The sequence below is a fragment of the Muntiacus reevesi genome, chromosome 2 (genome assembly GCF_963930625.1).
Source record: "Muntiacus reevesi chromosome 2, mMunRee1.1, whole genome shotgun sequence".
In the NCBI taxonomy this organism is placed as follows: Eukaryota; Metazoa; Chordata; class Mammalia; order Artiodactyla; family Cervidae; genus Muntiacus; species Muntiacus reevesi.
This window is the reverse complement of record NC_089250.1, coordinates 78,829,664-78,843,519: the sequence shown is the minus strand read 5'-3', so window position 1 is coordinate 78,843,519 and position 13,856 is coordinate 78,829,664.

Here is a 13,856-nt window from a genome sequence, read left to right as displayed (position 1 = left end):
GCTGTGAAGAAAATTTGCATGACACTGCTATTTCAAGAGCAAGTTGTTTTCTCAGTTTTCTTCTCTTAACAAAATGCAGAATGACTTTGTCGTCGTTCAGTCTCTAAGTCATGTCCAGCTCTTTACAACCCCATGGACTGCAGCATGCCAGGTTGCCCTGTGCTCTGCTGTCTCCCAGAGTTTGCCCAAATTCATGTCCATTGAGTCATCAGTGCTATCTAACCATCTCATCTTCTGCTACCCCCTCCTCCTTTTGCCTTCAATCTTTCCCAGCATCAGGGATTTTTCCAGTGTACTGGCTCTTTGCATCAGGTGCCCAAAGTATTGGAGCTTCAGCTTTAGCGTCAGTCCTTCCAATGAATATTCAGGGTTGATTTCCTTTAAGATTGACTCGTTTGATCTTCTTGCTGTCCAAAGGACTCTCAAGAGTCTTCTCCAACACCACAGTTCAAAAGCATCAATCCTTCGATGCTCAACCTTCTTTATGGTCCAAGTCTCACATCTGTACGTGACTACTGGGAAAACCATAGCTTTGACTATAGGAAACTTGGTCAGCAAAGTGATACCTCTGCTTTCTAAGGGGAGGGTCCGTGTAGCATGGATTTGGTGTAACGTGAGTCAGTAAGGGTTGGCCTTGCTACAGAAACACCATCTGTGTTCCCAGGTGTTCGTCAGCTACATCTCTAGATGGGTGGTTAGGATGCCTGGCTTCTGCCGTGGTTTGTGATGGGTTGCTGGTGATGAGACAGAATGAGGTTGGCAAGTCCACTGGGACCCAGACAAAGAGCAGGGCTGTGGGGATGCGGGTTTCAAGCTGGGATTCTGGACCCATGAATGGCTGGACCACAGGTGGGCTCAGGACGGTGCCAGAGGCCACTCCATGGGCATGTGGGAGCTGGCGGTTAAATCTGCAGGAAGCTCGCAAGCCGGATGTTAAACACGGCTTTTAAAAAAACTTCTATTGAAGTAGGGTGATTTACAGTGTTGGGTTAATTTCTGCTGCACAAGAGTGACCCAGTTATACATACGTGTATATACTAATATACACACACACATACTTCATATTATTATCCCCTATTAAATATAGTTTATGAAAAATTTAAAATTCTACAAATGTACAATTAAATAAAGGATGTTAAATACAAAGGATAAGCTAAGTTAAAGAAGCTAGACATAAAAGGACAAATATTGTGAGATTCTACTTTTATGAGGTACCTGGAATAGGGACATTCATAGAGACAGAAAGGATAGAGATTCCCAGGGACTTGGGGAGGGAGAAGGGAATAGGAGCTATTGATTGATGGGGACAGAACTGCTGACTGGGATGATGAAAACATCCTGGAAATAGTGGTGATGGTTATGCAACATTGTAAATATAGTTAATGCCCCTGAATTGGACACTTAATGGCTCAAGTGGTCAGTTTGATGTATATTTTACAACACATATATAACTTGAAACAAATATTCAAAACTCATAACTTTCTAATGGTTTTCCTACATTTTACTTTTGCTCTTGAGATTACTTAACTTGTATGGTGGAAATGGTACATGGCATTATTGCACATCTTTTGCCACCTCTGTGTCCAGTGGCTGAAGCTCCAGCTGACATGGTGGATCAGGAAAACTGTCCATCTGAGCCCCGTCAACCTCAGAATTGTGTGTGTGGAGGGGGTGGGGATGACTCTTTCAAGTTACAAAATTTTGACATGGTTTATTACTCAGTGATCAAGCTTCCCCAGTGGCTCAGCTGTAAAGAATCTGCCTGCCAGTGCAGGAGACCCAGAGATTACTGGTTTGATTCCTGGGTTGGGAAGGTCCCTTAAAGAAGGAAATGGCAACCCACTCCAGTATTCTTGCCTGGGAAATCCCATGGACAGAGGAGCCTGGCCGGCTACAGTCCATGGGGTCACACAGAGCCAGACACAACTCAGCAACTAAACGACAGCAACAAGGGGAAGTCAGGACCCCTGGCGGGGAACTGAGAGTCTGCAGGTCCAGTGGCATGGGCAACAAAGCAAGCAGAAAGAAATCGACGGGAACGAACTGCGATGCCCACGCCAACGTGAATGAGGCTCAGGAGCACCGCAGGGGCTTCCCTGGTGGTTCCGTGGTCGGGAGTCTCCTGCCTCTGGTGGGGCCTTGTGCAGTTACTGGTCGGGGGGAGATCCCCGCTGCCTCAGAGCCGCGAAGCCCCGCGCCACAGCTAGTGAAGCCCGCACACCTGGAGCGCACGCTCGGACAAAGAGGGGCCCCTGCCCCAAGCAGAGGAGCCCCGTGTGTGGCAGAGAAGACCCAGTGCAGCCAGAGACAAGCAAATAAACCATAACAAACAGAACACATCAGAATTATGAAAGAAGCCAGACACAAACATCTGCGTACGTTTTGCCTGGTTCTGTTTACGTGAAGCTCTAGAGCTGGCAAGCCTGTTCTGAGCTGTGAGAGCTGCTGGGGGTGGGCAGTTATTACTGGGAGGAGACCCGAGGGAATTTATGGGAGGGGGAGTGACGGTAGGTTCTGTGTCAGTGAGGGCCGGGGCTACAAATGTAGACATTTGTCAAAATGGTGAAACTCCTGGAAGTTTTTGCAATTTATCATATGTAAATTTGGACCCCAGTTCGTCATCATCAAGGCAGGCTTCCAAAGGCTTTCTCAGAAAGGTTTGGAGGAGCTGGCAGGCTTTCACTGTGAGCGTGCGGCTCCGTGAGTCTCATCTTTAGGGAGGTTTGGGCTAGGGGGCTGAGGACCCACAGGGCCTTAATGTAAGCATTAAATGTGTCCTCACTCGCTCCTGCTACTACAGAAAGGAGGGTGGTACATTTACATCTTCAGGAGACACGCAGGAAACATCAACAGAACATGCATGTAATTCTGTTCCTGCCAGCTGGCGTGACAGGGGTTTGTCTCCAGTGAGGCCGGCTTTATTTTCCCAGGAGCTTACTGGCAGGAAGGGCTGGAACGCTGTCTTCCTGGAGGGCGTGGCAGGAAGGAGAGCAGAGATCTCTGGGGAGCCTTCCACAGGAGTCAGGCCCCAAGCAGAAAGCTGGGAGTCGGCGTCCTGCTCTTGAGGCAGCGTGTTGGCGTTGTTCTTCATTCACTCAGTCGTGTCTGACTCTTTGCGAGCCCGTGGACTGTAGCCCACCAGGCTCCTCTGTCCATGGGATTCTCCAGGCAAGAATACTGGAGTGGGTGAGCTGCCTTCTCCAGGGAATCTTCTTGGCCCAGGGATCGAACCCACATCTCCTCCTTTGCAGACAGATTCTTTACCATCTGAGCCACCAGGGAAGCTGTTTATGCAGCATAGAAGCCAGTAATTCTCTCACTTAGAAGAATCCCTTCAAATACAGCCCACTGTTTGATCAGGGAGACTAATCAAATTGAATCATACCAATAGAAATGAAGGCAAATCCTCTTGTAGAGCCCTCCAGCTACCCCTAGCTAAGGGGAGCAACTGTGGGAACCCTGGAGCATGTATTTTGGGGACTTTTTAGAAAATCACTCGTGGTCCCAATTTGGAATGCAGCATTTCTCCTGTAAAGACAACATAGTTAGAGTCATTTTAAAATCCCACAGAAACCAATTGAGGAACTGAGAACATGTTGGCGTGTTTTGAGCAGCCTATCTGCATTATTCTTACTCAACCCACTCCAATCCCATGAGGTAGTTATTATTGTTCCATTTTACAGATGAGAAAGTTGTGGCTCTGACTTGCTTTGAGTTTGTCTTATCCTTGCTCTGTGCTTTCAGAATCCAGCAAAGTCAGCTTTTCGAGTTGTCTTAAGAGGAGGATGTCATTGTATAGCAGAAACTAACACAGCATTGTAAAGTGATCATATTCCAATTTTTAAAAGTTTAAAAGGAAAAGAAAATAATTTACATGTTCTGTTCCTTTTTTACAAGTCATCTGGAAATAAATCTTTCTGTATTCTAACTGAGCATCCCTCTGGCTCCTGTGCTCGGGTTGACAGTCACTGGCCCGAGTTACATCACTTTCTTTGTGGAATGACTGGGAAGGAACAAGAGGCAGGCTGAACATGTAGAGGGTGCATCTGCGCCCCGGGAAGGCTTTGTTTCTCTCCCTTTGGTCCCAGAGACGAAAAGTGGTGGGCGGGCTGAGTCAGAAAGCGCGTGTGACTGGGGTCCACGCTGCCTGCACAGATTTCCAGATTTCACTTCTGTGCAGTTGTTTCAACCACCATATTAAATTATTGTGGCTAATTTGGGTTTGGCAGTTTTCACAGCTTTGTTTTGTGTTAATCTGTGAGTTTGCTTTGACCTTAGGGTTCCTGAAGAGCTGTGAGGGTAAGAAACGGAGGCCTCCTCTTACATTGCTCTGCGCTTGTGTTGTGTGATTCAGTGTAAATGTTAACAGAGCATTTACAAGGCTATCTTTTCTTTGAAAGGGATCTGAATATTACTCACATTTCAGAGAATCTATATTTCACCACTGTTGCCCCAGAACTTTTTTTTAAGAACATACATTTCTCATACATTTCATAAAGAAATTTCAAACTTACTAGGAGTCAAAAAATGCAAATAAAAACCAAATACGATTTCCTTTGTAACATCTGCAAGTGTGTGTGTGTGTGTTAAGTTTAAAGTCTTGAGTTTCTTGGAAGAAACAAATATATCCATCCACACTGTGCAGGTAAACTGTAAATCAGTACAACCTTTGGGAGAATATAATTATACAGCATGCATCAAGAGCTTTAAAACTATGACAACCACTACTTGAGGATTCAATAGCCAGGAATTCATCCTGAGTAGATAACGTGGAAGAGGAAGGAAGGGAAAAAGGAGGGAGAAAAAAACGCAAACCGGAATGAGAGATTTGCTTAAATGTTCCCTACTGGCACACCACAGCCCTTTTAAATGATGCTAGTGAAGAATATTTAACATTGTGATGGAAAAGCAGTCCCAGATGTCAAGAGAAAAAAATAGAATATTAAACATGTCCTAACTTTCCTGCAGTACATATGTTTTTAAACACAGAGAAAAAAGACTAGATGGATTTGTAACAAAATGTCAGCACTGGTGATTGCTAGATGGTGAGATTAGCAGTGATTTTTTATCTCTTTGTTTTGTTTTGTTTTGTTTTGGGGTTTTTTAATTCCCCACTGTGAGTGAATATAATTTTGGAAATCAGTATGGTGAGTGAACCTAACATGAAACAAATTTGGGTGAAGGTCCCAGATGCATCAGTTCTGAGTGAGTTTGAAGAAGTTATTTCATCTCCCTCAATATCTGTTTCTTCATCAGTAACCCAGGGATAATGTTTATTCCTATTTTTTAAAGCTCTGAGTATTAAATGAGATAAAATGCATAAAGGAACTTAGCCCTGAGACTGACAAATAGTATGAATTCAATGAGTGTCATCTGTGATGAGAAAAGGATGATAAATGTTTTCTTTGAATCAACCATATGTTTAAATGTTTTTGAGGCTTCTAAGTGTGCTAATCAAACATTTAGCTTCCACTAGGAATTTCTGTGAGTCAGGGTGAGAGAGAGAGAGAAATGCCCCGTGTACCCTATAGTCTAAGGATCTTTCTTTGGGGCTCTGAAAGTCCTTGTTCAGCCTTTTTTAATCACAGACTAGTGATTCATTCACAGGGGCAATTCTATCCACAACCCCTGCCCCTGAGGACATTTGGCAATGTCTGGAAACAATTGTGCCCATCACCACAGAGCATCTCAGCTTCCCAGGTGGTGCTAGTGGTAAAGAACCCGCCTACTAATGCAGGAGACATAAGAGATGCGGGTTTGATCCCTGGATCGGGAAGATCCCCTGGAGGAGGAAATGGCAACCCACTTCAGTATTCTTTCCTGGAGAATCCCACGGACATGGGGTCGCAGAGAGTCAGACACGACTGTGGCAGCTTAGCACACGTACACGCACAGAGCATCTAGTGAGGAGAGGCCAGGGATGCTGTGAACATCCGACAGTGCGTGGACTGCACCCACCGCTGTGAACTCACTACCTGCCCCTAGCTGCAGTGCTGCCAAAGTTGAGAAACTTCACTCCTGGTGTTATCACACACAATCTGACCACCGGAGGAGTGTGTGACAACGCGAGCCTGTTGCCTTACTGCCTGTGGATCCATTATATGTTTGTTTGTGGGACTGAAATGAAAACATTTTAGAAACCCCTTCCTCCATCTAACCCCGCACAGAACTGTTACTTTTTCTCTGAAAACCCACCAGACCTAAAGGTCTATTGTGCACAGGATCGTAGGTTTGTTATCAGGGTTAAAAGATTAAGCCTGTTTCTGTCTTTCTCTTTTAAAATAAAGACAGACAGACCCCCTAAGAACAGACTGAAACCCAGAATTGTAACTGGGAGACAGTTTGAGGTTTGGAGTCTGACCAATATGAGCTCAGTAGCTTCTTCACCTGCTCCCCAAGTGACCCTGGATGAGATTTTTCACTTCTCTTAAAGTTAGCATCCTTATATGAAAAAATAGAGCTAGCAGTACCTAGATAAGTGATGGTGATCACTAAAAATACCAAGAAGAGAAGAGAAGCACTCTTGACGGTCACTTTGTTGAGTGGCGTTTTTGGCAAGCACCTCAGGGTGCCCATCAGAGAAATGCACGTGACCTGTAAGCCAGTGGTACCAACCTCAGGGACAATGGACTCGATCAGACAAATCACACAGAAGATTACGAATACACGTTGCTGGACAGACCTGTTTTCTAAAGTAACAAGTGCTGAAGCCCTGGTCCTCGGTGCCAGGAAAGGCGTTCACAAGGCAGTGCTTTGCCAAGAAATAAGTTATCAGATCAGAAGTAAATGTCACCGGTTCTTCAGCCGCAAAGTCAGCTCCAAAATGCAAAGCTGGACAACAGCTTTGCCACCCACACGACAGGCACTCGTTTGAGAACCTGACTTAATGTGCAGAGAGGGCTTGTGAACGGTTTCCAAAAGACAGCTCCCACAAGAAGAAATAGAAAAAGCTGTCAGTGAACCCTGGGGTGTTTATCCAACCTATTAGCGAGGCTGTTGCCTTCACTACACACCTCCAGGGGGCGCGCTCACATCCTGGCCTATTTGGAGTGAATTCCCGAAGCTGTGCAGTTCACAGGCAGCCTCGTCAAGTCAGTGTCCTTGTTTAGCAGATGACAGCTATAACAGTAACAAGACAACAAGCAGAATGTAGTATTTGGGGAGGTTTTAAAAAGTGGTTTTATTGACATGTAATTAGCACTTGATAAACTGCACATTTTTAATGAGTTCAGTTTGGTATTATGCTCGGTCCTGCGTGTATCCCTGTAAAACCACCACTACCAGTGAGTGTGTCCTTTATTCTCAAATTTCCTTTGTAATCTTTCTTTTCTGTCCCCAATACCATCACCAGGCAACCAAAACTGCTTTTTGTCGTTATAGATTAATGTGTATTTTCTAGAGATTTTAGAGTAAGCGGAATCATACAACATGTAAATCTTTTTTGTCTGGCATCTTTGAGCATAATGATCTTAAGATTCATTCATATTATCACATGTGTCAACAATTCATTCCTTTTGATTGCAAATAATATGCCATTGAATGGCCAAACAGTAATTTGTTTACCCATGCATCTGTTGATGGACATGTATGTGGGTTATTTTCAATTTGGGGCTATTGCTATTAGAGCCTTTATAAGCATTTGTGCACAAGTCTTCATATCTATTTCCTCTTCTCTTGGGAAAACACCTAATTATGGAATGGCTGAGTCATAGATTAGGTATATGTTTAACATTTTGAGAAACTGGCAACTATTTTGCCAAGCAGCTGTACCATTCTACATTCCTACCAGTGCTATGTGAGTGTTCCAGATCTATGTAATCACCAAAATTTTTAGCCAAGAATATCATAAATAATAAAATAATATAACAATGACAATATTTTAACTATAAAACTAGCAGAAGGGTGCTTTTACTGTTAATTCCCAGCATTGGCAAGGGAACCTGGGAAAGCCTTGGCAATATCTATCACATGCCTTGGATCCTTGTTTTATTGAACAGCTCCACTTGTGAGAATTTATCCTGAAGAAATAAGGATGCCTGCAAAGATATGCAGCACAGCCCTGGACCCTGTGGAGGGAGGTTTTGCATCCATTAGTCTCCTCGAGAAGCAATAAAAGCTGAGCATTAGAGGTTTACAGTTTACGGTCCCCAAGCCAGCGCCTCCCTTCAAACCTGGTTTCTGTGACTCTCACCGTGTTTTTTAGTCATTTGAATTTTTTGCCCACATTTCAAAATAAGGAGCTGTCATATAAAGCTCTACTTTCTGAACATGTCTTGAAAAATTAAAAGATTAGACACACAGTGGGCCCACACGGAAGCAAAAAGGAGAATGCGGCGTCCTTCTGTGCGTGTGTGCTTAGTCGCATGTTCAGTTACTTCAGTCACATATGGTTCTTTGCAACTGCATTAACCGTAGTCCACCAGGCTCCTCTGTCCACGGCACTTTCCTGGCAAAAATACTGAGGTGGGTTGCCATGCCCTCCTGCAGGGGATCTTTTTGACCCAGGGATCAAACCCGCATCTTCTGCATTGCAGGTCAGTTCTTTACTGCTGAACCCCCGGGGAAGCCCCCTGGCACCCTGCTATGCTGGGCCAAATGTATAGAGTTTATCACTCGCTAGTACAAACTGTGTGTCCTTCTGTCTACTGGGAGTACCTCTGAGGGTAGACACCAAGACTTATTCTTCCAGTGGGGGAAAGAGATAGGGAGTTTGGGATGGACATGTACACACTGCTCTATTTAAAGTGGATAACCAGCAAGAACCTGCTGCGTTCACACGCAGGGAACTCTGCTCAGGGTTTTTCGGCAGCCTGAGTGGGAGGGGAGTGTGGGGGAGAGTGGACACATGTGTCCGTGTGCCTGAGTCCCTTCGCTGTCCACCAGAAACCATCGCAACATTGCTAATTGGTTATATCCCAATATAAAGTAAAAAAATTTTTTTTAAATCTATTCTTCCCCTCCCACCCCACCCCAGGACCTGACACAGAGAATTAAATATTTGTTGAAAAATGAACGGTTGGAAATTGCAGTTGGTTTGAGGTGTGCAATTAATTGAAACTGAATCCACTGAAAGACAGAAAGGCAGTATCCTGTTGGTGAGGGGCCAACAAGATTCGCTCTCTCCATCCTCAGGAGAAGGTAAAACCAGTTGTCTTTTCAGGACCTTTGGTATCACCTGTCGACATTGTAGGTTTCCCAGGTGGTAACCTGGGACAGTGGTAAACAATCCACCTGCCAGGAGATGCAGGAGGCTCAGGTCTGTTCGATCCCTGAGTCGGGAAGATCCTCTAAAGAAGGAAATGGCAACCCACTCCAGTATTCCTGCCTAAAAAATTCCATGGACAGAGGAGCCTGACAGGCTACAGTCCATGAGGCCACAAAGAGTTGGACATGACCACGCTACTGAGCACACACAAACAGAACAACATATATCGACATTTTAAAGCCGCGTGCTGTTTGATCTGGTTACCCCGCTTACAGGAGCTGTCAGGCAGACAGCGCTAGCACGTGGGCATTTGTGAACACGAATCAGAGCACTGTTGGACTTCCCTGGTGGCGCAGCAGATGAGAATCCACCTGCCAACGCCGGGGACGTGGGTTGGATCCCGGGCCCCGGAAGAGCCTACAAGTAGGGGGGCAGCTAAGCCCATGCCGCACACCCACCAAGCCCATGTTGAAGAGCCAACGGCCGCCACTGCTGAGACCACGGAGCCCGCACACCCTGGAGCCGGGCTGCGCAGCGAGACGAGCCGCCTCCATGCGAGGCGCACACGGCAGCGAGGGGTCGTCCCACTCGCCTCAAGCAGAGAACGCTCAGGCAAAGCCCCCAAACGCAGGGCAGCCAGAAATAAATAAGTGCAGTAAAATAATCGCCACAGTATTATTTGTGGAAGCTGGGAACTATCTAAATGTCTCTCAACAGGAGGCTGAGCAAATAAACGATCATTTATGCAGCAGCATACTCTGCAGCTTGAAGGAGTCTCTCTGTGCAAATACAGAGCAAGCTCCGCGGCTCAGTGGAAAGGAAAAGGCGAAGTGAAGTGGGTGGTGTGTCTACTGCTCGTATATAAGAGAGCAGGTGTGTACGTGTGTTTGCGTGTGCGTGCACACTTGTATGTGCTAATATGTGCACACCGCAAGGGCTGTCAGCCTCGGCACTGTTGACATTCGGAGCCAGATGGTTCTGTGCTCTGGGGTGGGCCGGGGCGTCGCTGAGACCCCTGGCTTCTGCCCGCTGGGTGCCCATTGTGCAGCTCGTTCAGCAGTCACAGCCGAAGCTGTCTCCAGACGTTGCCCGCCGTCCCCGAGGGTCAGATCACCCCCAGCGGAGAGCCACTAGCACAGACCGTCTCTGGAGAACATGGCAGAGCCCTGTGACTGTGGCTGCCTCTGAAGGTGACAGCTGGAAGGTCATGACCAAGAGAGGAAGGTCTTGTCTGAACATTTAGTTTTGACAACGTGAATATTATAAAAGCTTCATTTACATTTTTTCTGATGTCCAGATGCCTTTTTTTTTTATTCGTGAGTACAATTATTTTTTATTTATTTAACAGCAGAAGCATTAAGTACTGGGGTATAGCCGATTAACAGCACTGTGGCAGTGTGAGGTGGGCAGCGGAGGGGCTCAGCCACACGTACACATGGGTCCGTCCTCCCACAGCTCCTCCCGCCCAGGTTGCCACAGGCATCGGGCAGAGTTCCCTGTGCCATTCAGTAGGTTCTTGTTGGTTCTCCATTGTAAATAAAGCGTGTGTACGTGACCTTCCCAAAGTCCTTAACAATCCCTTCCTCCACCCCCGCCACCCCCAGCCCACCCCATCCCCCAGCAACCAAGAGTTTACAGATAGAAAAAAAGAATAAAAATCAATTATTGGTTGTCTTTAGGTTGTTGGGATATTACTGAATGGTTCTTTCATTATTTCTCTCTCTTAAATTTTCTTTAATCCAGATGCCTTTAAAACAGAAAGCATTTTTTAAATTAAAATGTGTTTGACATATAACATTGTGTAAGTTTACGATCTACACATTGGGTTGATTAATTTATAATTGCAATGTGATTGCCACTGTCGTGTTAGCTAATGTGTCCATCGAGTCTCATAATTACTTTTTTGTTTGTGGCGGAAGTAATTAGGATCTAGTCTGTTAGCAAATGTGTTGTTTCTAGTACGGTATTGTTTGCGGCAGTCATGATGCCGTGTGCTAGATCCAGGACTTCTTTTTCTACCAGTTACAAGTTGGTACCTTAAATGTCTCTCCTATTCCATCACCTGTCCCCATCCCAGCTTCTAGTAACCACCATTCGACTCTCCAAGACAGAATGGCTTTGGAAAATACAAAAAGTTCTAAAGCTGCTTGGCAAGGAATTTATATATCTATTTTTGGTGGTTTTTTTTTTTTTTTTTAAAGTAACAGGCTAGATCTTATTAGAGATTACATAATTTTTTTCCAATTTGCCCCATTTACCAGGTGGGAAAACTGAGTCAAGAAAACAGAAAATTCATATCAATGTATGACAAAACCCACTGAAAAATAAAAAATAAAAAAATAAATTAATTAATTTTAAAAAAAAACTTCATATCAATGTATGACAAAACCCACTGAAAAATAAAAAATAAATAAATAAATAAATAAAAGAAAACAGAAAAGTCCTAAAGCCATCTTATTTGTAACCAGTTTGCAAGCGGCACCCGAATTCCCTGAGACCCAGTCTTTGCTGCCAGTTTGGGTCTGTGCGTCTCCACTGTAGAAAACAGATCTTTCCAGTGAGTTAGAAACTCAAGAAGGTGATACTTGTAACTCCTGTTTCCCAGCCAGCAAATGTCCGTCTTTGCTCCAGGGCAGTTGAAGTTGTTCAGTGGAGGCTCCCTCCAGCTCTGAGACTCAATATGTGATGAGTTCTAGCTGGAAACATTTAATCTCCATCATCTGTTTATAACAGGAACCACAGTCTCTGTGCTGTTTACCTCCTGAGTCAGTTCTTCTGGTAAATTATGTGTGAATGATAAGTAATATCTGTATGGTGCTTCAGAAAGTGCTTCCACCTACGATCATGTTGTCATAGAGATCCTTTCAGAAAGTTATGAACAAACTTTATAGATGAGAAAATACCTTCAGAGAGGTACATTAACTTGCTCACCATCACAGTTAGTGAAATGGGGTAGCCAAGTTTGGAACCAAGATCAACTGAGAAGTGTTAGGCGCTCAGTTGTGTCCAACTCTTTGCGACCCCATGGACCCACCAGGCTTCTCTGTCCATGGGATTCTCCAGGCAAGAATACTGGAGTTGGTGGCCATTCCCTTCTCCAGGGGATCTTCCTGACCCAGGGATCAAACCCTGTCTCCCGCATTACAGGCAGATTCTTTACCATCTGAGCCTCCAGGAAAGCCCAAGGTTAAACCTTTGCTCTAGAAGAGCCTTCGTCAACATCTTACACTTGCCAGTAAGAATCCCATTAAAAATAAAAATAACTCTCCAACTAAGGAATTAAATTCTTAATTAAGAACCCAGACTAGTGAATGAAATAAGACAGTAAAGCATGTAGCATCATGCCAGGCATATAGTAACTGCTAACCACCTGTTAGTCATTACGATGAGCCAGAGATCTTCAAATACCAATATATATATAGTTTATTACTGAAGATATCTTAAATTGATAGTGTAGGGGTGAGGTACACCCATCAGTCTATATTATTTAGCTGCACAAAGTTTTTTAAGCATTTGAGTTGATTTCCAGCATGTCACAATTGGGCCGTGTCGCGTGAATGCTGCTGACATAGGGATTCTGCAGGAACAGTGGCACCTGTGGGCTGCAGCTCTGCAGCCCCTGAGCTCGGAAGACGGCCTGAGTCCTTTCTGGTTCCCACAGACGCTACAGCCTGAAGTTAGGCCTGCGGCCTTGCGGCCCTCGCGGGTGGTTCAGAGAGGACCCCGAGGTAAAATGGTGAGTCTCGGGTCTCGGCTTTGCCGCTGCCCAACTGGGTGTTCTGAGGCCAATCATTTCACCTTCCTGAGTCTCTCTGCCAGGAACTGTGGTGATGCTTCAATAAAGCAATCTGGCATGAGAGAATTTAGCGCAGTGCCTCTTAGACAGCTTTCAGTAAAGTTAGCTCTTCCTATTGTTAGGTATGGAGGCAGAATAGCACCCCCCCGAAGATGCCTGCATCCCGATCCTGGAATCTGTGAGTATAGTACCTCCTGTGGCAAAAGAGATGCTGCTGGTGTGATGAAGTTAAGGATTTACATGAGAGAGTGTCTTTTTAAAAAAATTTTTTTTCAATTGGAGGACAATTTTTTTATTACAATATTGTGTTGCTTTCTGCCATACATCAACATGACTCAGCCTTAGGTGCCATATGTCCCCTCCCCCTCGAACGTCCCTCCGCCTCCCGCCCCGTCCTGCCCCTCTGGGTTGTCACAGAGCACCGGGCGGAGCTCCCTGAGGGACACGGCAGGTTCTCCCGGGCTGTCTGACGTAGATGATGTCTGTCTTTCCTGCCACTCTCTCCGTTCGTCCCACTCTCCCTCCCACCCCCGCCCCCCGTGTCCACAGGTCTGTTCTCTATGTCTGCGTCTCCACTGCTTCCCTGCAAGTGGGTCTAAGAGAGTATCTTTGATCACCCAGAGGGTCCAGTATAATCACAGGGTCTCTGTAAGTGAATGATGGAGGCGGGAAGCTTAGCATCAGAGAAGCTGTGACGATGGAGGCGGAGGCTGAAGAGATGCTCTTTGAAGATGCAGGAAGGGACCGTGAGTCAAGGAAGGCACATAGCCTCCAGAAGCTGGAAAAGCCAAGGAAGTGGGTTCTCCCCTAGAACCTCCAGAGGGGATGTCTGACCTCCAGAACTGGAAAATAATA